We start from the raw sequence: 21881 nt of genomic DNA on the forward strand, positions 1-21881 counted from the left end.
GCATCCCTTGCTGCAGCCTTGGCTGATTCCTGCAATCACTCCTTTGCCACTGGCTTCTTCCTGCCATTCCTCAAGCACTCCCTTGTTCACCCTCTCCTCAAAAAGCCTTCTGTCGACCCCTCCTGCCCAGCTAACTACCGGCCTATCTCCATTACCCCAATCCTGGGTAAACTCTTGGAGAAGCTGGTTATCTCCCAGCTGGTCCACCACACTGAATCTGTTGGTTGTCTCCATTAACACCAGTCTGGCTTCAGAGCAGCCAGAGGCATGGAAAATTCATTCCTGAACACCTGTAAAGACTTTCTCTCAAATCTCGATTCCAACTCTCCCTCCGTTCTCATGCTTCTTGACCTTTCCTCTGCCTTTGATACAGTCAATCATGCCACCCTCTTAAACCGGCTCCATGGTACCCTTGGCATCACGGACCTGGAACTGGACTGGTTGACCTCCTTCTTCTATGACTGACCATCCCAGGTTCAACAGGGCCCTTTTCTCTTCCCCGTCTCACTCTTCACCTGCAGCATCTTTCAGGGATCTATCCTCCTGCTATGGCACTTCAACATCTACCTTGCCCTTCTAGCCCATCTGATATTCACCTTTTATCCTCACTTTCAGTGTTATGCGGACGACACGCATCTCTCCTTCAAGCTTCCCTCCACTGCCTCCTCTTCTTCCTCTCTCATTTCCGACTGATTGACTGCTATGCAGGCATGGTGTGCTTCTAACGATCTCTGCCTTAATGCCATTAAGACTGAGATCCTCCTCATTCGGACCCCAGCTCCCACCTTCTATCCTACGCTCTGGCTGCCCTCCATGCCCCCCCACTTCACACTCCTGTGAGGCAAAAAACCTTGGCGTCATCTTCGACTCCTCTCTCTCCTTTGCTCCACACATCACTGACCTTGTCAAAAAGGCCCATTTCCAGCTGCATCTTCTCAGAAACTCAACATCTTCAGAGGTTTGGTCCTCTCTAGTCTGGACTACTGCAAAAGCCTCTTCCTCAATCTGCCTAAATCCTCCCTTTGCCCCCTTCAACTAATTCAGAATAGGACGGTGAGACTTATCCTTGGCCTCAAGCCCAGGGACCGCATCTCCCCAGCCCTAAAATCTATCCACTGGCTCCCGGATCCTGCAAGGATCAAGTTCAAGGCCATCTGCATCATCCACAAGGCTTTCTGGGGCATGGGAACCCGTTACATCCAACTCCCTCTCCCTAAACACCCACCTGCTAGAGCCCTTCAGTCTTCTAGATCCAACTCTCTGTAGATCAGATGCTTTTCCAAGCAGAGTGGGGGGGGTAGATCTCTCTCTTCCGCAGGTACCTCCCTCTGGAATGTCCTCCCTGCCCCTCATAGACTTGAGCCGGATCTCCTTAAGTTTCGGAAGCTTCTCAATACACTTCTTTTCCCCACCTCCTCCCCTGCTAATGTCCCCCTCTGCTTCTTTTTGACTGGCTGTCTGGTTCCTTCAGATTGGCACAGGGCATCAGGCCCTCGACGACCAGTCTACCCCTACACTTGGTCACCTCTGACCCCCCCCCTTGCTTCCACTTGCCCTCACGGGCTCCTGTCCCCTGCACTAGCCTAGCCTAGCTGGGCCTGCACCCTTTGAGCCCATCTAACCCGTTACTCGCACTTATCTTGTGGACCTTCTTTTGCCCTGCACTCTCTGCAGCCCCTTAGCACTTGTCCACCTGGCCTCCCCTTAGCACTCGCCTAACCCATGGGCCACTTCCCCCCTCCCTCCTCCCTGCTATTGCACTATCACCACTCCCATCTGCACTTCCTTTCCCTCCTTACCATTAGCACATTTTGCTCTGACCGGCACTCTCCCCTCCTCCCACACTTCTTGTTACTGCACTTGCACAATCCGAATGACATAAGGCCTAGTAGGGCTGTTTTGTTTTCTTCATCCCTGCTCCCCCTTGTCTTGTTGCGCCTTGAAACACCATTTGTTGTATAGTCCAATTATAAATACCCAATAAAATAAATACATATAAAATGTTCTCCTATTCGATATCGCATAATAGGAGAGTTGTCTCCAGTTTGCTTAAATTCAAATGTTTGGTATTCAAAATTACTCTGCGGTCTTCTTTGGAACGCCCTGGGGTCACCTGCATCAGGCTAACTCACTGGTACTTCCTGGTGTCTCCTTCTGACATGCTGGTTCTGCCTCTTCACTCGTTGGTACTACTGCAGTGTATGACCGCTCCTGCCAGCCTGCCACTGCTCGCGCTGACCATCAACAGAGCCTGCAGAACCCTGAACAAAGCCAATGAAAACCTTACACCCGAGCTGGTTGTAGGACGCAGGGAGCTAGCTTCTTTCTCCCTCTGGGTCACTGTCCTCGATACTGCTTGCTGCGGGGCGTCCTCTGCATACACCAGGGATCCCAACCTCCACCAGGTTCTCTGCACGGCATCCCACTGTCAGCACAGCAGCAACTCCATTCTCTGCTTCTTCCTGCTGCTTCTGCTGCCTCCCTATGGGCCGCACCTGAAAGGCCTTTAAATGTTTAAAGGTCCCACTCGGATGTGGGTCATTTTAACAACTAGACTGCACATTACACTTTGGTAACTGTGGACCCATCTTCCTCGTCTCAGTACCAGGAGCATATTGGGATTTGAAATCCATAATATTCCTAGTTGTTTTAACATCAGAATCCTCAATTTCGCAATAAGTCATTAAAACTGTATGGGTATTAGGCAAATTGTTCAGAGGGTTTTCCTATTCTTCCTGACCCAGGTCCCCTCCCAGGTGATCCTCCTGCATACCACCACCCCTAGGGTCAGGATCAAGTAGCGACTGCCTTGCCCTGGCCACATGAGAAGGGTCCCAGGCCAGGGGTTTTGGGATGATCACCTCTGATTCATCACAAAAACAAAAACTAAATATATTTATATATATGAATTCAGTAAAAAAAACTTTGTTAAAGGGACGTTATGGTTAACTTGTGCTACTAAAAACCTATGAAATTCAGTGAAAAAACTTTGTTAAAGGGACGTTATGGTTCAAAGTAAAACCGAAAAACCCCTGAAATTCGGCAGTTATGGTAAGATAAGCAACCATAACTCGCGCCACCGTGCACTGTTAACACTAACACCCAGGACATCAAAGATGACATCACAAATGTCATTGATGACATCACTGCTTCCATCACATGTCTGGCTCTCCCTTTTTTCCGTTTACTGACATATCTAGGCCACTTAGTTTTCTTCAGTAACAGTCAGGAAGTAAAAATTGAAAAGGTACTATCACATCATATGAAACATATACATAGCGGAAGACACAGGCTTGAAAGAGAGCAATCCTTTCTGTGCATGAAGATAATCATTAGGGATATCAGCACTTACTCATAGTTTTATTTGTTTTACTCTACCTTCCCTGTATATGCTCATATTTGTATACATTGTACTCACTCTACATTCCTTAGGGTGCAGTCACATCATGTGATACACATACATATGGTAAGTAGCAGTTTTGAAAGAGAGCAATAATTTCTCTGCATAAAGACAATCAATTAGGTTATGAACTCTTTCTGCTACTACTTCTGCTTTTTTGTTTACTTCACTGTCCCTGTATATACTCATATTTGTATGTGTTGTTGTCTCTTTGTGTTTTGTCTGTAATAATTATGTATTAAGTGGGTTTTATTATCTACTTATTACATGTTTCACAGTACGCAAAACTCTTATAAGAAAGCAGTTATCATTTCACTATTCAACATGGCAAGATTATGAATATTGCACCTTCATCATGTATGCTGCACACACTGCTTATGTTTCTGCATGAGTAGCTTAGTATACTGGATAGAACTTCATAATAGAATGCTATTTATATCAATGCATTGCTTAATTCACTAATTAGCTCATGATATTTATCCCCAATGATCCTTGACAGTTTTTGGTCAGCATTATAAGAATCCCTTGTACAGAGTTTTCATAAAAGTAAATGCACATGTGATGTCATCAGTGATGTCATCAATGACATTTGTGATATCATCTTTAATGTACTGGGTGTTAGTGTTAACAGTGCACGGTGGTGCGAGTTATGGTTGCTTATCTTACCATAACTGCCGAATTTCAGGGGTTTTTCGGTTTTACTTTGAACCATAACGTCCCTTTAACAAAGTTTTTTCACTGAATTTCATAGGTTTTTAGTAGCACAACTTAACCATAACGTCCCTTTAACAAAGATTTTTTATTGAATTTCATAGGTTTTTAGTAGCGCAACTTAACCACAAAGTCCCTTTAACACAGTTTTTTTACTGAATTTCATAGGTTTTATTAGTGCAACGTAACCATAAAGTCACTTTAACACATTTTTTTTACTGAATTTCATAGTGTTTTATTAGTGCAACGTAACCATAACATCCTTTTCAATGGAGGAAGACCACTAGCATCCTAGGTTCTCAAAGTGGGAACCCGGGGTGGTAAAAAAAAGATTTTTCTTCCCAAACCAGGACACCGCAGGCAGGCGTCCCGGTGTAGGAAGGAAAATCTTTTACCAAGATGGACACCAGGGAAAGGGAAGGCAGGGTGTATAAAGAGAACACAACAGGCCATCGGCAGGTGGTCGGGAAGACCAGGAGAGAGACACGGGGCATGAGTGGGGGGTAACACGAGGGAGACACAGGGCATGAGCAGGGGGTGGAAAGAAGGGAGACACGGGGCATGAGCGGGAAAGAAGGGAGACACGGGGCATGAGCGGGGGGTGGGGGTGAATAGGGGAGACACGGGCCATGAGCGGGGGGTAAAGGAGGGAGACAGACACGGAGCATGAGTGGGGGTGAACAGGAGAGACACGGGGCATGAGCGGGGGTAGGGCAAGGTGGGGCCCCCACCCCCGCTCATGCCCCGTGTCTGCCCTGTTCCAACAGTGCAGACACGGGGCATGAGCGGGGGGTGGGAGGGGAAGAAGGGAGACACGGGGCATGAGCGGGGAGTGGGGGGGAAGGAAGACAGGGCATGAGCGGGGGATGGGGGGAAGAAGGAAGACACGGGGCATGAGCGGGGGGTGGGGGGAACAAGAGGTCAACAAGGGGCATCATAGGAGGGGGTGACAAGAGGAAGACACGGGGCATGAGCAGGGGGTGGGAGGGAACAGGAAGAAGACACGGGGCATGAGCGGGGGGTGGGCGGGTACAGGAGACAGACACGGGGCATGACCAGGGGGTGGGGGGCAACAGGAGAGAGACACGGGGCATGAGAGGGGGGTGGGGAGAAGAGGAGACAGACACGGGGCATGAGCGGGGGGTGGGGGGAACAGGAGACAGACACGGGGCATGAGCGGGGGTGGGGGGAACAGGAGACAGACACTGGGCATGAGCGGGGGGGTGGGGGGCAACAGGAGAGAGACACGGGGCATGAGTGGGGGTGGGGGGGTACAGGAGACAGACACGGGGCATGAGTGGGGGGTGTGGGGGGGAACAGGAGACAGACACGGGGCATGAGCGGGGGGTGGGGGGTACAGGAGACAGACACTGGGCATGAGCGGGTTGTGGGGGGCAACAGGAGACAGACACGGGGCATGAGCGGGTGGTGTGGGGGGAACAGGAGACAGACACGGGGCATGAGCGGGGGGTGGGGGGTACAGGAGACAGACACTGGGCATGAGCGGGGGGTGGGGGCAACAGGAGAGAGACACGGGGCATGAGTGGGGGGTGGGGGGGTACAGGAGACAGACACGGGGCATGAGCGGGGGTGGGGGGCAACAGGAGAGAGACACAGGGCATGGAGCAGGACATTTCAGGACGGCCGGTTCGGCGCGGGACGATTTGGCGCAGCCGGTTCGGCGCAGGAGCCGGTTTGGCACGGCACGGCGCGGCAGCCCGCGCCAAACTGGCAGCACATAAATGTCCTGCGATTTCTTCATGCAGGCACCACAGCCACGCAGAGTACACAGCCGGGCCCGCAAAGGTGGGGGCTGTGCTGCTCGGAGCAGTCTGCTCCGAGCAGCAGAGCCCCCACCCTCGTGAGCCCGGCAGATCAATTCTGCTCTGTGCGCCGCACCCCAGTGCACATCGCCTGCTGTTTAGGGAAACGTTCAGTGCAGTGCACTGAAAGTGCGAGTTTCAACTTCATCCCACACTATATTAAAATGAAACCGCTCTAGAACAGTTTGATTTTAAAATAGTGTGGGGTGAAGTTGAAACTCGCACAGCACTGAAGGTTTCCCTAAACAGCAGGCGATGTGCACTGGTGTGCGGCGCTCCAAAACATTCCGTCGCCGAACCGGCAACACCGAAACGGGGTGTAGGGACCGGGCATGAGCGGGTGGGGAGAACAGGAGACAGACACGGGTCATGAGCGGGTGGGGGAAACAGGAGACAGACATGGGGCATGAGCGGGTGGTGGGCAGGAGGGAGGGATAGAGACACGGGGCATGAGCGGGGGGTGGGCAGCAGGAGGGATAGAGACACGGGGCATGAGCGGGGGGTGGGCGGCGGGAGGGATAGAGACACGGGACATGAGCGGGTGGTGGGCGGCGGGAGGGATAGAGACACGGGGCATGAGCGGGGGGTGGGCGGCGAGAGGGATAGAGACACGGGGCATGAGCGGGGGGTGGGCGGCGGGAGGGATAGAGACACGGGCCATGAGCGGGGGGTGGGCGGCGGGAGGGATAGAGACACGGGGTGTGGGCGGCGGGAGGGATAGAGACACGGGGCATGTGCGGGGGGAGGGCGGCGTGAGGGATAGAGACACGGGGCATGAGTGGGGGGTCGTGTGGTGGGGGAGGGGAGAGACACACGGGGCATGAGCGGGGGGTGGGCTGCGGGAGGGATAGAGACACGGGGCATGAGCGGGGGGTGGGCGGCGGGAGGGATAGACCCACGGGGCATGAGCAGGGGGTGGGCGGCGGGAGGGATAGAGACACAGGGGGTGGGCGGCGGGAGGGATAGAGACACAGGGCATGAGCGGGGGGTGGGCGGCGGTAGGGATAGACACACGGGGCATGAGCGGGGGGTCGGGGGGTGGGGGGAGGGGAAGGGGAGAGACACACGGGGCATGAGCGGGAGTGGGGGAGGGGAGAGACACACGGGGCATGAGCGGGAGTGAGGGGAGAGACACACGGGGCATGAGCGGGGGTGTGGGGGTGGGGCGAGACACACGGGGCATGAGCGGGGGATGGGCGGCGGGAGGGATAGAGACACGGGGCATGAGCAGGAGGGAGAGAGACACACGGAGCATGAGCGGGGGTGGGCGGGAGTGGGAGAGACACACGGGGCATGAGCGGGGGTGGGCGGTGGGAGGGATATACACACGGGGTATGAGCAGGGGGTGGGCAGCGGGAGGGATAGAGACACGGGGCATGAGCAGGGGGTTGGCGGCAGGAGGGATAGACACATGGGGCATGAGCGGCGGGAGGGATAGTCACACGGGGCATGAGCGGGGGGTGGGCGGCGGGAGGGATAGACACACGGGCCATGAGCGGGGGGCGGGTGGTGGGAGGGATAGACACACAGGGCATGAGCGGGGGGTGGGCGGTGGGAGGGATAGACACACGGGGCATGAGTGGGGGTGGGCAGCGGGAGGGATAGAGACACGGGGTATGAGCGGAGCGTGGGGGGTGGGAGGGATAGACACACTGGGCATGAGCGGGGGGTGGGCGGAGGGAGGGATAGAGACACGGGGCATGAGCGGGGGGTGGGCGGCCGGAGGGATAGAGACACAGGGCATGAGCGGGGGGAGGGATAGAGACATGGGGCATGAGCGGGGGGTGAGCGGCGGGAGGGATAGACACACGGGGCATGAGCGGGGGTGGGCATCGGGAGGGATAGACACACGGGGAATGAGCGGGGGGTGGGCGGGAGGGGGAGAGACACATGGGGCATGAGCGGGGGTGGGGGGGAGGGGGAGAGACACACGGGGCATGAGCGGGGGGTGGGCAGGAGGGGGAGAGACACACGGGGCATGAGAGGGGGGTGGGTGGGAGGGGGAGAGACACACGGGGCATGAGCGGGAGTTGGGCGGGAGGGGGAGAGACACACGGGGCATGAGCGGGGGTGGGGGGAGGGAGAGAGACACACGGGTCATGAGGGGGGTGGGCGGGAGGGGGAGAGACACACGGGGCATGAGCGGGGGGTGGGTGGGAGGGGGAGAGACACACGGGGCATGAGCAGGGGTGGGGGAGGGAGAGAGACACACGGGGCATGAGCAGGGGGTGGGGGGAGGGAGAGAGACACACGGGGCATGAGCGGGGGTGAGGGGGAGGGAGAGAGACACACGGCATTCGTGTGCAGGCGGCAGATCCCGCTCCTCGGCCCTCCGCTGGCCACCATGTGCCGATGGTGTGAGCAGGGGGCTGGAGGAACAGGGGAGACACGGAGCATGAGTGGGGGTGGCGGGGACAAGAAGGACACACGGGGCATGAGTGGGGGTGGGAGGAACAGGAGACAGACACGGGTGGACTTACTTTGCAGGCGGCAGATCCCACGCCTGCTGACAAAGCCTCTCATGCGAGGAGCAAAGATGGCGGGCGTCTCTGAAGCCAGACGCACTGCACGCTTTCACCGCATCCAATGAGAGAGCACGTCAGATGTCCACGGACATCACGCAAGCTGCATGCCCAATCACCGTCTTGTCCGCGGAGCGAACAGGGAAGTGTGTCCGCGAAGCGAACACAGATATCACTAATTTTTTTCACTTACATTTTTGTCATTTTTTTAAAAACTACTCAACGGATTTACACCAAATAAAGCAAAGCACGCTTCCGGGACCAAACCGCCACTCCTGCCGCAAATTTGGTGTAAATCCGTCCAGCGGTTTGGGCTGTAGGCGTGAGCAAAGTTTTTTCCCATTATGTCTATGGGAAAAAACAAAAGTTTTGGGACCCCCCCTATAATTTTTCCCCCCCTGTACGAATCCTCCCCAAATTCAGAGTGGGCCATATACTTTTTTTGCAAAGTTTGGTGAGGATTCATCCAGGGGGAGCGAAGTTATAAGCCGCCCAAAAAGTGCTCTTCCTATGGAAACACCGACTTAACCATAACTACATGGCCACTACCGTGGCCATGTAATATATATATTTTCAAATCTTTATCACTCCGACTAAACGGCATGATGTTCAGCCACACCGTCAGAGTGAAATTCCAATTACAGGTTCCAAGCTCACCAGCCACAAATTGCACCGTAGTCCAAAGAAAGATTAAAAGTTTATATTTGTTTTAAAAAAAATGTTTGATTAAAATCCATTAGGAAACTTCCAACCCTCGCCCAGCCTGACGAAAAGGTGCTCCACAGATGACGCGTTTCGCTACAGCTTGTAGCTTGGTCACATGATCTTGGTAACATCTTTGACACTCCTTTATTCTCTTTCCTTCGACACACATCAGTGTTTCCACGTGATAGGCATAAAAACAAACATAGGACTAATACCTAAACAGTCAATCCTGTCACAGATTGTACTGCAGCCATTACTAAGTTCCATTCGGTACATTATATAGTGACATTGATTGAAGTGTTCAAGATATTTTAACGTATTTTAACGGGTGCCATGCCATAATTTAGTTTATATCACATGAATCATCTATGCTATAGCCGAAAACATTGCATCGTATAATAAATGCATATCATAATTATCAAATGCATAGTGCATATTAACATTGAAAAAAGGGTCAATTATCTTATTTCGCAATTACAATAAAGTGCAAAGTGCAATTCCATACAAGATGTTAACAATAATATAGCGGGGATATTATTTTCTGTGAATCCATCCCGTAAGTGACACAAGAAAATCAGGCAATGATTAACATGGCACCCAGTGCTGTTATACAGCCACTATTCCGAATATGTATTAAACATAAAGTGCATAGTGCATCCAGTATGTAGACTGCAGTGTTCGATCTAATGTGCCTAGATATATTCAGAAAATATGTGGCCCAATGCCCATCTCTGGTGTACCAACCGATGGTTCAACCAAACATCAATACAAAAAAGCGAGTGAATATACAGGATCATTCAGAATGTCGAAAGTTACTACTAAAAGGTTCACTGCCAACCAAAAAGAGGAAGAATTTGGCATGAGTATTTAAAATGTTACAAGAACAATAATCATACACAACAGTGTGAGGGAATTGGCAATCCATCAATTCTGCAGTAGCAATGGATAATATTTTTCAGAAAAGTTTGTACAGAAAGTTTTGTGCTGAAATTGTTGTTATGCAAAGAGTATATATCATATGTACAGTACTTATTTCATAAATTATTCACCCAAAAATGTATAAAGTTCCTCATCGATATTGTGCCCTAATGGAATCTTGCTCTCAAAATCAATGATATATCGTGTTTCCTGTTGCCTCAAAAGTTTCTCTCTGTCTCCTCTTAAACCGATGTTAATTTGTTGTAAGCCCATAAATGGGCGTATTTCAGGGGTGCGCAGGAAGTTCCACACGCGATCTCCGCAGGGTACGTGTATCTCAGGGGTGCACGGGAAGTGCCACACGCGATTTCAGCAGGGTACGTGTATTTCAGGGGTGCGCGTGAATTTCCACACGCGATTGGGCCCGTGCGAGCAGGGCACGCGTATCTCAGGGGTGCGCGGGAAGTTCCACACATGATTTCAGCAGGGTACGTGTATTTCAGGGGTGCACGGGAATTTCCACACGCGATTGGGGGTACACGTATCTCAGGGGTGCGCGGGAAGTGCCACACGCGATTTCAGCAGGGTACGTGTATTTCAGGGGTGCGCGGGAAATTCCACACGCGATTTCATCATGGTACGTGTATTTTGGGGTGTGGGGGAAGTTTCACACGCGACATCAGCAGGGCACGTGTATTTCAGGGGTGCGCGGGAAGTTCCACACGCGATCTCATCAGGGTACGTGTATTTCGTGGTGCGGGGGAAGTTTCACACGCAACATCAGCAGGGTACGTGTATTCCAGGGGTGCGCGGAAAGTGAATTGCACGTGTGGGTCCTCCCAGGTGTTCCCTCTACACCCTCCACGGCCCCTGCAGGTGGCTCACACCACAGGGGCCTACCCTGCACATGTCCTGCAGGCACACCATCCACCATGGCCATCACCCCCAGCCAACCCACATGTCAACTTGCACTACTGCCCACCAACGCATGTCCCCCTGCACCCCCAGTCACCAGGGATACGCTCCACCAGGCCCCCACCCATGTCTCCCAGCACCCCCACCTCCCAGCAGTGCAGGGGCACCCACCACCAGGCCCCCACCCATGTCTCCCAGCACCTCCCCCCCCCCCAGTCACCAGCGTCAGCCTCCACCAGGCCCCCACCCATGTCTCCCAGCACCCCCACCCCCCAGCCACCAGGGGCAGCCTCCACCAGGCCCCCACCCATGTCTCCCAGCACCCCCACCCCCCAGCAGTGCAGGGGCAGCCTCCACCAGGCCCCCACCCATGTCTCCCACCACCCCCACCCCCCAGCCACCAGGGGCAGCCTCCACCAGGCCCCCACCCATGTCTTCCACCACCCCCACCCCCCAGCACTGTGGGGCACCTGCCAGCAGGCCCCCACCCATGTCCACCTCATGTTCCCCACCACCCCCACCCCCCAGCACTGAGGGTCAGCCTCCACCAGGCCCCCACCCATGTCTCCCAGCACCCCCACCCCCCAGCCACCAGGGGCAGCCTCCACCAGGCCCCCACCCATGTCTCCCAGCACCCCCACCCCCCAGCAGTGCAGGGGCAGCCTCCACCAGGCCCCCACCCATGTCTCCCACCACCCCCACCCCCCAGCCACCAGGGGCAGCCTCCACCAGGCCCCCACCCATGTCTCCCACCACCCCCACCCCCCAGCAGTGCAGGGGCAGCCTCCACCAGGCCCCCACCCATGTCTTCCACCACCCCCACCCCCCAGCACTGTGGGGAAACTGCCAGCAGGCCCCCACCCATGTCCAACTCATGTTCCCCACCACCCCCACCCCCCAGCACTGTGGGGCACCTGCCAGCAGGCCCCCACCCATGTCCAACTCATGTTCCCCACCACCCCCACCCCCCAGCAGTGCAGGGGCACCCACCACCAGGCCCCCACCCATGTCTCCCACCACCCCCACCCCCCAGCCACCAGGGGCACCCACCACCAGGCCCCCACCCATGTCTCCCACCACCCCCACCCCCCAGCAGTGCAGGGGCAGCCTCCACCAGGCCCCCACCCATGTCTCCCAGCACCCCCACCCCCCAGCCACCAGGGGCAGCCTCCACCAGGCCCCCACCCATGTCTCACACCACCCCCACCCCCCAGCACTGTGGGGCACCCACCACCAGGCCCCCACCCATGTCCAACTCATGTTCCCCAGCACCCCCACCCCCCAGCACTGTGGGGCACCTGCCAGCAGGCCCCCACCCATGTCCAACTCATGTTCCCCACCACCCCCACCCCCCAGCACTGTGGGGCACCTGCCAGCAGGCCCCACCCATGTCCAATTCATGTTCCCCACCACCCCCAGCACTGTGGGGCACCTGCCAGCAGGCCCCCACCCATGTCTCCCAGCACCCCCACCCCCCAGCCACCAGGGGCAGCCTCCACCAGGCCCCCACCCATGTCTCCCACCACCCCCACCCCCCCAGCAGTGCAGGGGCAGCCTCCACCAGGCCCCCACCCATGTCCAACTCATGTCTCCCACCACCCCCACCCCCTAGCACTGTGAGGCACCTGCCAGCAGGCCCCCACCCATGTCCAACTCATGTTCCCCACCACCCCCACCCCCCAGCACTGTGCGGCACCTGCCAGCAGGCCCCCACCCATGTCTCCCAGCACCCCCACCCCCCAGCCACCATGGGCATCCTCCACCAGGCCCCCACCCATGTCTCCCAGCACCCCCGCCCCCCAGCAGTGCAGGGGCAGCCTCCACCAGGCCCCCACCCATGTCTCCCACCACCCTCACCCCCCCCAGTCACCAGGGGCAGCCTCCACCAGGCCCCCACCCATGTCTCCCAGCACCCCCACCCGCCAGCCACCAGGGGCAGCCTCCACCAGGCCCCCACCAATGTCTCCCAGCACCCCCACCCCCCAGCAGTGCACGAGCAGCCTCCTCCAGGCCCCCAGCCATGTCTCCCACCACCCCCACCCCCCAGCCACCAGGGGCAGCCTCCACAAGGCCCCCAACCATGTCTCCCACCACCCCCAACCCCCCAGCAGTGCAGGGGCAGCCTCCACCAGGCCCCCAGCCATGTCTCCCACCACCCCCACCCCCAGCACTGTGGGGCACCTGGCAGCAGGCCCCCACCCATGTCCAACTCATGTTCCCCAGCACCCCCACCCCCCAGCACTGTGGGGCACCTGCCAGCAGGCCCCCACCCATGTCCAACTCATGTTCCCCACCACACCCACCCCCCAGCAGTGCAGGGGCACCCCCCACCAGGCCCCCACCCATGTCTCCCACCACCCCCACCCCCCAGCCACCAGGGGCACCCACCACCAGGCCCCCACCCATGTCTCCCAGCACCCCCACCCCCAGTCACCAGAGGCATCCTCCACCAGGCCCCCACCCATGTCTCCCAGCACCCCCACCCCCCAGCCACCAGGGGCAGCCTCCACCAGGCCCCCACCCATGTCTCCCAGCACCCACACCCCCCACCAGTGCAGGGGCAGCCTCCACCAGGCCCCCACCCATGTCTCCCACCACCCTCACCCCCCAGCCACCAGGGGCAGCCTCCACCAGGCCCCCACCCATGTCTCCCACCACCCCCACCTCCCAGCACTGTGGGGCACCCACCACCAGGCCCCCACCCATGTCCAACTCATGTTCCCCAGCACCCCCACCCCCCAGCACTGTGGGGCACCTGCCAGCAGGCCCCCACCCATGTCCAACTCATGTTCCCCACCACCCCCACCCCCCAGCACTGTGGGGCACCTGCCAGCAGGCCCCCACCCATGTCCAACTCATGTTCCCCACCACCCCCACCCCCCAGCACTGTGGGGCACCTGCCAGCAGGCCCCCACCCATGTGCAACTCATGTTCCCCAGCCAACATGTCATCACAATCTAGATCCCTGGTCCCTATGGTCAGCCTCCAAATGCAAAACACCCACCCGAGTATTGCATCCACCCACTCATAATTTGCAATTACATCACAAAACACCAATTGCAAGTTCCGAAAACAAACACATCTCCCTCACATACACCCAATGGGTGTCAGTGAATCTCAAAACACATATCATGAAATGCATGAAACCAATGAGATACCACACATTGAAGTTCACCAAAAAAAATATGTATTAAAGGAAACATAAATAGAATAAAAAATGAAGAAACAGAAATGTGAATGTACAAAAATTAAAAGAAGCATGTCAGTGAAAAAAAGCAAAACCAAAAATAAAATTCCAAAGTGATGTTGTCCAAAGTCAATGTCCACAAAACAAAATCCAATGGGAAATAAAAAAGAAAGCCATTGCTCCATGGTTAAAAAGTGGCCCCCACCCATGTCTCCCACCACCCCCACCCCCCCAGTCACCAGGGGCAGCCTCCACCAGGCCCCAACCCATGTCTCCCAGCACCCCCACCCCCCAGCCACCAGGGGCAGCCTCCACCAGGCCCCCACCCATGTCTCCCAGCACCCCCAACCCCCAGCAGTGCAGGGGCAGCCTCCACCAGGCCCCCACCCATGTCTCCCACCACCCCACCCCCCAGCCACCAGGGGCAGCCTCCACCAGGCCCCCACCCATGTCTCCCACCAACCCCACCCTCCAGCACTGTGGGGCACCCACCACCAGGCCCCCACCCATGTCCAACTCATGTTCCCCAGCACCCCCACCCCCCAGCACTGTGGGGCACCTGCCAGCAGGCCCCCACCCATGTCCAACTCATGTTCCCCACCACCCCCACCCCCCAGCACTGTGGGGCACCTGCCAGCAGGCTCCCACCCATGTCCAACTCATGTTCCCCACCACCCCCACCCCCAGCACTGTGGGGCACCTGCCAGCAGGCCCCCACCAATGTGCAACTCATGTTCCCCAGCCAACATGTCATCACAATCTAGATCCCTGGTCCCTATGGCCAGCCTCCAAATGCAAAACACCCACCCGAGTATTGCATCCACCCACTCATAATTTGCAATTACATCACAGAACACCAATTGCAAGTTCCGAAACAAACACATCTCCCTCACATACACCCAATGTGTGTCAGTGAATCTCAAAACATATATCATGAAATGGATGAAACCAATGAGATACCACACATTGAAGTTTACCAAAAAAAATATGTATTAAAGGAAACATAAATAGAATAAAAAATGAAGAAACAGAAATGTGAATGTACAAAAATTAAAAGAAGCATGTCCGCGAAAAAAAGCAAAACCAAAAATAAAATTCCAAAGTTATGTTGTCCAAAGTCAATGTCCACAAAACAAAATCCAATGGGAAATAAAAAAGAAAGCCATTGCTCCATGGTTAAAAAGTGAAAAAAAAATACAATCCAACAGTGAACTATGTACATGGGAACAAGCCAGGGTCCATTATCCCAACAAAAGAAAGGAAACCTATCTAACTACACTAACTAATAAAATAAACTATATACAAAAATGTGGCCAATGTCCGAAAGGTCGAAATAAAATCAAAACAAAAATGAAACCTAACACTACCTACATAACTATGTACAAGGGCAGCGGGCTAGTTTCACGGCTCACTTGTGGATGTCCCGGGCCAAGGCATCAGCAAACTCCTCCTCAATGTCCCGGAGGCTGTCCTCCTCCATGTCCCAGAGGGTCCGCAGGGCCGTCGACGTCTCCACCTCCAAACCCCTGCGGATTGCCTCGAGGCACTCGGCCCGCCTCAGGGCCCTCCGCATGGAGTTCTCCGCCATGACCATCGTGAGCCGTGCCTCTTCCGCCCGCTGCCGCTCGCATCTATGGCGTGGCCCAACCGCTGCCACACGGAAGACACTCTCTGTCCTGGGTCCTCCTGCCTTCCGGCCGATGCCTGCCCCTTCGATGTTGAAGGCCCCGAGCCTTCATGGCTCCCACCACGTTGCTGCTGCTGCTGTGCCTCTGCCCGTGCACTGCCTCCTGCTGCCTGCACATCCTCCGCCGGCTGGGGTGCAGTCGTAGATGTGGCCACCCCTGCTGGACGTCCGACTCCCGACTGTGGCAGGGATGCCTCCTCCACCAGCCTGGCCGCACCATCAGAGGCAGCTCCACAGGGCACCCAGGTGACTGATGGGTGGGAAGATGGCACAGAGGACGACTGGCGCGTAGGGGGTCCAGTTGAGGAGGGGGTCGTAGCAAGCCCCATCAGACGGAGGAATCCGGCCTGGGTGACCTGTCCCAGCAGGCTGACGTGGTCAACGAGCCATTCGAGATGACGTGCAGTCTCTTCATGAAAAGACTGCAGGTCACCTCGCATGGCCCGTTGACGCAACGCCACACCAGCCAGGACAGGCTCAACCCGGACCTGGATAGCCACGTCCGCAGGCAGAGGAAGGCCAGTTGACGTGAGCTCATCCCCTGCCTGAAAACGGGTCTGGACGTAGGCATCCCTGCAGGTGCAAGATGATGCAAGAACAGGATCAGGGACAGGATTGCACACAGGCACCTCCGCGGCGGACTGTGCTGCCTCCTGTCCCTGGTCCTGCACTGCACCACTAGCACCAGTGGGATCCCTACCTCCAGACCCCGTCTCTGGTGCTTGCACGGCCTCCTCCTCCACCAAACCCCCCACCAACCTGGATGACTCTGTGCCATCTTCCCCTGTTGGGCTCTGTGGTGTCCCAGCTGCCCCTTCTGCTGCCGAGGAGTCCAACTCCAACCTCCGCTTCTTGGACCTCCCCACGGCAGCTGCGGCCTGGGACGCAGCACCGGACTCCTCACTCCCCGACGAGATCACAACATGGGAGGGGAGCCGGGCCTTGCGTCTCCGGCTGGCGGTGGGATCCCTGCCGCTGTGCTCCACAGCACCTTCTCCGCCCTCTTCACCAGTTGACGCTGCAGACAGGGAGAAACAAAACACAGGCATCAGGGCACTGTACAATGGACACATACACACATGACAGTTGTACATGAGTGGCATTGGCAAACCTCAGACATGTCATCACAATCCCCAACACACATGTCATTACAACTCGCACACATGAGCCATACCACAGCCATATCGCAACTGCCACCACCATCCATACACATACAACAGCATGATCAGCCAAAGGTGAGCCAGACATCACATGCAACACAGGAAGTGCACCACACATGTACACACACGACCACACTTGCATGCATGTGTACAACTCTGCCAAGTGTCGCAGTGTTCAGACGGGCATCCATGTCACATCTGCCAATCAGGCTTCCACATACCGCTGTCACATGCATCCATGTTGCATCACTGTTGCACCCTTGTCAAATACACACACATGCACATGTACACAGTGCTGATACATGCAGCCAAAAACAACATACATGCGTGACATCACGGACATGTCTACTTACATACACATTCATCCAAACATGTGTGCCCACACAACTGCATTTGGCATGCAAGCCTACACACACAAGCACCATCCATGTCTCACACATTCCAGCCCTCGCATGTGTCAGCCCCACGGCCCTGTACACCCCCACCCATACTCGACCCCAAGCAAACAGATGTGCAACCTGCACACTACTGAATAATCACCACACGCACTGCTCACAATCAGGATGCATGTACACTCACCGCTCGACTCCAGACGGGTCTGCCTCTCAAGGACCTGGACGTGGAGCGCTGGGGATATGCGTTCCAGGACCCTCATCTGTTCTTCCGACAAGTGGCCCCGGTGCCCCTTGGCATCCGCTGCCTTCAAGAGGCGCCGGGCCTTGTTCATGGTCCTGGACCTGAAGTCCTCCCAGCGCTTCTTGACATGTTGTAAGTCGCGGACTGCCACCCCCTCCGCGTTGATGGCAGTCACAATGTCAGTCCAGATCCGAGTCTGTCCTTCCTTGTCGGCGCGGGAACTTCCGAAGAGGGCATCATACTGCCCCAGGACTTGCTCCACCAGGACACCAACTTCGGTGGCACTGAAGCTGGTGCCCCTCTGCCTCTCTGGCCGGGGGTTGTCAGTGGTCTCAGATGGTGTTTGCCCCGACATGACAACCCCAGAGGCAGGAGTGGGTGGGCAACTGGGTCCTGGGGCTGGGCTGTGGAGGGATGGAATCCCAGTCAGGAGTCTTCGGTTCCAGCAGGGGTGGTCACAGCAACAGCACCCCTGGCTGATGTGCAGGCAGCAAATGGCAGGGCACGTGGGCAGCAGGCAGTCAGGCAGCAGCAGATGGCAGGTGGGAGCGTGCTCGGGGCTCTGGGGGGCAGTAGTTCGGCCTTCTGGGCAGGAGCGTGGTCTTCCGTGTGCTTACGCGTGGCCAGCTTGATACGGAGTGATTTGGCACGTGAAAAATCTGCACGTCAGCGTGTAATTCGAGGAAAGGCCCTTAGCGCGTAAGCGCGTCTGCACCCATACGCATTTTCATTGGACAGAAGGCCCCCTCAAGCGCAAGCGCCCCTGTGACGTGACGCGTACAGACGTGCATGGGCATTTCAGCGCGCGTGGAAAACTGCACGTCCGCGTGCAATATGAGGAAAGGGCCCATGCGCGTAAGCGTGCGTGAAAAACTGCACGTCCGTGTGCAATACGAGGAAAGAGCCCATGCGCGTAAGCGCGCGTGGAAAACTGCACGATCGCGTGTAATACAAGGAAAGGGCCCATGCGCGTAAGTGACGTGACGCGCGCGTGCGTTTCCCTCATTGCACGGGTTAAAGGTGAGCGGGCCCAGCAGTTCGCTGTACGTGCCTTTCGTGGAGACCGACGTGTGTTGCTGCTTCCTGTTGTTTCGTGCGCCATCACAACTTCACAGCTATCAAGGACGTATCTCTTCTTTTGGCGGGGGTATTGGCTACGCGTGTTTTTCTGCATCGCGCTAGTCAGACGGTGAGTCGCACACGCTCTTTTTCCCACTGCGGGTGCCCCTGTGTATCGCACCCATTTTCGATGTCATAGTAGCCTGCGTGTCCCACGCGTACGCGTTATTCGTGTTACTGGCTGCCACCGCGTACTGCGGGAGGTTGAATCCACGCACGTAGGCTGCAGGGCTCCATGCACGGTTTTACTGCAGTTTTGGGGTGCCTGAGCGTTGCGTGACCCGTCACCACATCACCGGGGTCACATACAGCCTTGCAGGTGCAGGGGGGCTGTTAACATCTTGCTTCCCACCCCCTTCACCCCAATTGCCCAGGTCAATTGTGGTGTACACCTCCCATTGGCACCACTCCATCTGTGCCAGCACTACTACATCTGTGCCATGGTTGGGAGGCCACCAAAGGTGAGGGGAGCCTCAGCTGGGCGTACTCCTCGTGGCGGGCGTGGTCGGGGACGTGGCCGTGGTGACCAGGGAGTAGGGGGACTCCAGGGTGTTCAGGGCAGCCACAGAGGGGGAAGAGGCAGGGGTGCGCCACTTGAGCACAATGTTGTGCCATGTGTCAGTGCAGCCATGCCACCACCCCCTGTGGTTCCGGGGGATGCAGCTCCTGCATCTGGCACTGGCACCCGTATGACCCGGCAGTCCGTTCCATCGACTGCCACGGGCCCAAGGGTAGTGGTAGCTGCAGGTGCAGCTGTGGACACCACCACCCAGGCTCAGGGTCTGCCAGCGCAGGCTGCGTTGGCAATTGAAGAGCCCTTGGTAGATCTCCAACAGGCCAGGGGGGAAACCATAGGGGCACGCCGGGCTGCTCAGACCAAGACACGTGTCCCTGGGGCAGTCATGTCATCTGCTGCCCCGAACAGCCGGGTGTTGGCAAGCGCAGGGGCAGATGCACCCAACAGCACCCCGGTTGTGAGTCTGCCAACCAGGACCGTTGCAGTCAATGACCCTGCCACAGCTGATGTTGCTGCGCAGGGTCCATTAGTGGGCACCCAGCTGCCACTGGCACAAGTCAGGCCTTTGGTCATCCCTCCACCTACCACTCCCTTGGCTCAATCCACCGAACCCACTGGCCATACTGGTCAGGGCGGCATTAGCCAGCCAGGGTCTGTGCCACAGTCCAAGAAGAGGAAGGTTGCACCTGCAGCACAGGCTGGGACCCCACACACAGCCACGACCTCCTGCACGTCGAGGAAGAAGCCTTTCTGTAAGCAAGAACTGGACTTCCTCGTGGACTACGTGCGGGGCCACAGCCGTGACATGCTAGTGGGTGCCAATAGTCAGACTACGGCTGCCCAACGTGACACCCACTGGAAGCATGTTGCGGAACATGTCAGTTAATTCGGTCATGAGGTGCGCACGGCGCAGGAGTGCAAAAAGCGTTGGAATGACATCAAGCACAGCACTAAGGCCAAGCGTGCCTCAAATTACAACTTGACTCTGGTGACTGGCGGTGGGCCTGCACCAGAGGAGGAAGAACTCACTCCGCATGAGGCTCTCGTTGCGGAGTTCATACCACCTGAATTGGTCGAAGGAGTGGGAGAGATGCTGGACTTTGATGCCCAATCCAGTGAGTGTTGATGCGTGTTTGTTGAGGACGTGTGTGTTTCACTTGTGGGATGTGTTGTGCATGATTGCTGCTACATGTGACGCGTACATGGTTCTGATGTGTAAGTAATGCAATGCTACCGTCATGCATGTCTCCTCTGCCTGCATGCGGGACTCCATGTGGGCATGCTCCCTTGCCCCTCCTCCGCCACTCTGCACTCCAGTTCCACCTTTGCACTGGTCTGCTTCAATCTTGCCAATGTGTAGTATCTTGTTCATGTGTCCTGTGTAGATGCTAACTTCCAGTGTAGAAACTGCCAGACATATGCCGTGTGGTACAGCCTTAGTACTCGATGCAGGGTATCTCACTTGTACTGTGCATGGGTCAGATGTCCCACAGGGACATGAATGCCCATTCATGCTCCATGTGCATTGCACGCATGCCCCTATGTGTCCTTGACTGGATGATCACTGTAATATGAGTCCTTGGTTACATACATTGCCTGCCATCTCATCGGCCTCCCCATGTCAACTGTGGCTCAGTCCTGCGTTGCACACATGTTTAGGCCCTGACAATCTGTGTGGCTCACAGGCCTCAGCCTGTTCAATGGCCAATGACTCTGTCCAACTCTTGTGTCTTCTTCACACGTGGGCGGCATCCAGAGTTTTCATCATGTGTCCTGCCCACTGTCCCAGTATCCTTTGCAGTGTTGTAATTTGTATCACATTAAGCTGTTGATGCCAGTCAACACTGCCTGTCAATACACAGGTGTATGGTCAGCCTTTTGATACCATGCTAGGCATCCCTGCTTTGGTACTGGGGTGGAGGGGTGCTTGGCCTCTAGACATGGTACACATTGAATGCACAATGCACGTGATGTCTGAATTTGGCATTGCACTGCCTTCACATTTCCTGATACACACCATGGAGTGCTTGTACATGTAGGTAGTGAGTGGCGTACACATTTTCTGCACTGCATAGACCCACTTCCATGGAAACTGCCACCTTTCAACAGGTCTGATCACAGAAGCTATTCAAAGTAGACCCAGCATGCATGCCAGGTCATATGTTGTGTGTCACATGTCTGCCGGATGCCTTTGCTGTCCGTGTGTGTGTGTGTCGTGTGCTTCTGACATGTGTAGTGACCTTTTTCTCTCTATTTTTCAGGTGATGACGCAATGGAGGCGGAGGATGGTGTTGTCATGCCAGACACAGGGTTGGTAACACCACATCAACCCGGCACTAGTGGGGGTCGTGGGGTGGTAGGCCACGAAAACCCCCAAGTGCTGCAGTCCATCTTGTCTCTGGCTGCCTAGGAGTCCAGCCTTGATGACGACTCTGACGTCCATGTTGAGTTGGATGAGCATCAAGTCCATGTGTCAGGGGTGAGTGTTTCTGATGTGGACACTCCTCTGTCTGCGACACCTGCACTGAGGGATCAGACAGTCTTGGTTCCTCCGCCCGTGGTGGATCGGGACGCAGGGTCA

The sequence above is a fragment of the Ambystoma mexicanum genome, chromosome 5q (genome assembly GCF_040938575.1).
Source record: "Ambystoma mexicanum isolate Mex_15411 chromosome 5q, UKY_AmexF1_1, whole genome shotgun sequence".
Classification (NCBI taxonomy): domain Eukaryota; kingdom Metazoa; phylum Chordata; class Amphibia; order Caudata; family Ambystomatidae; genus Ambystoma; species Ambystoma mexicanum.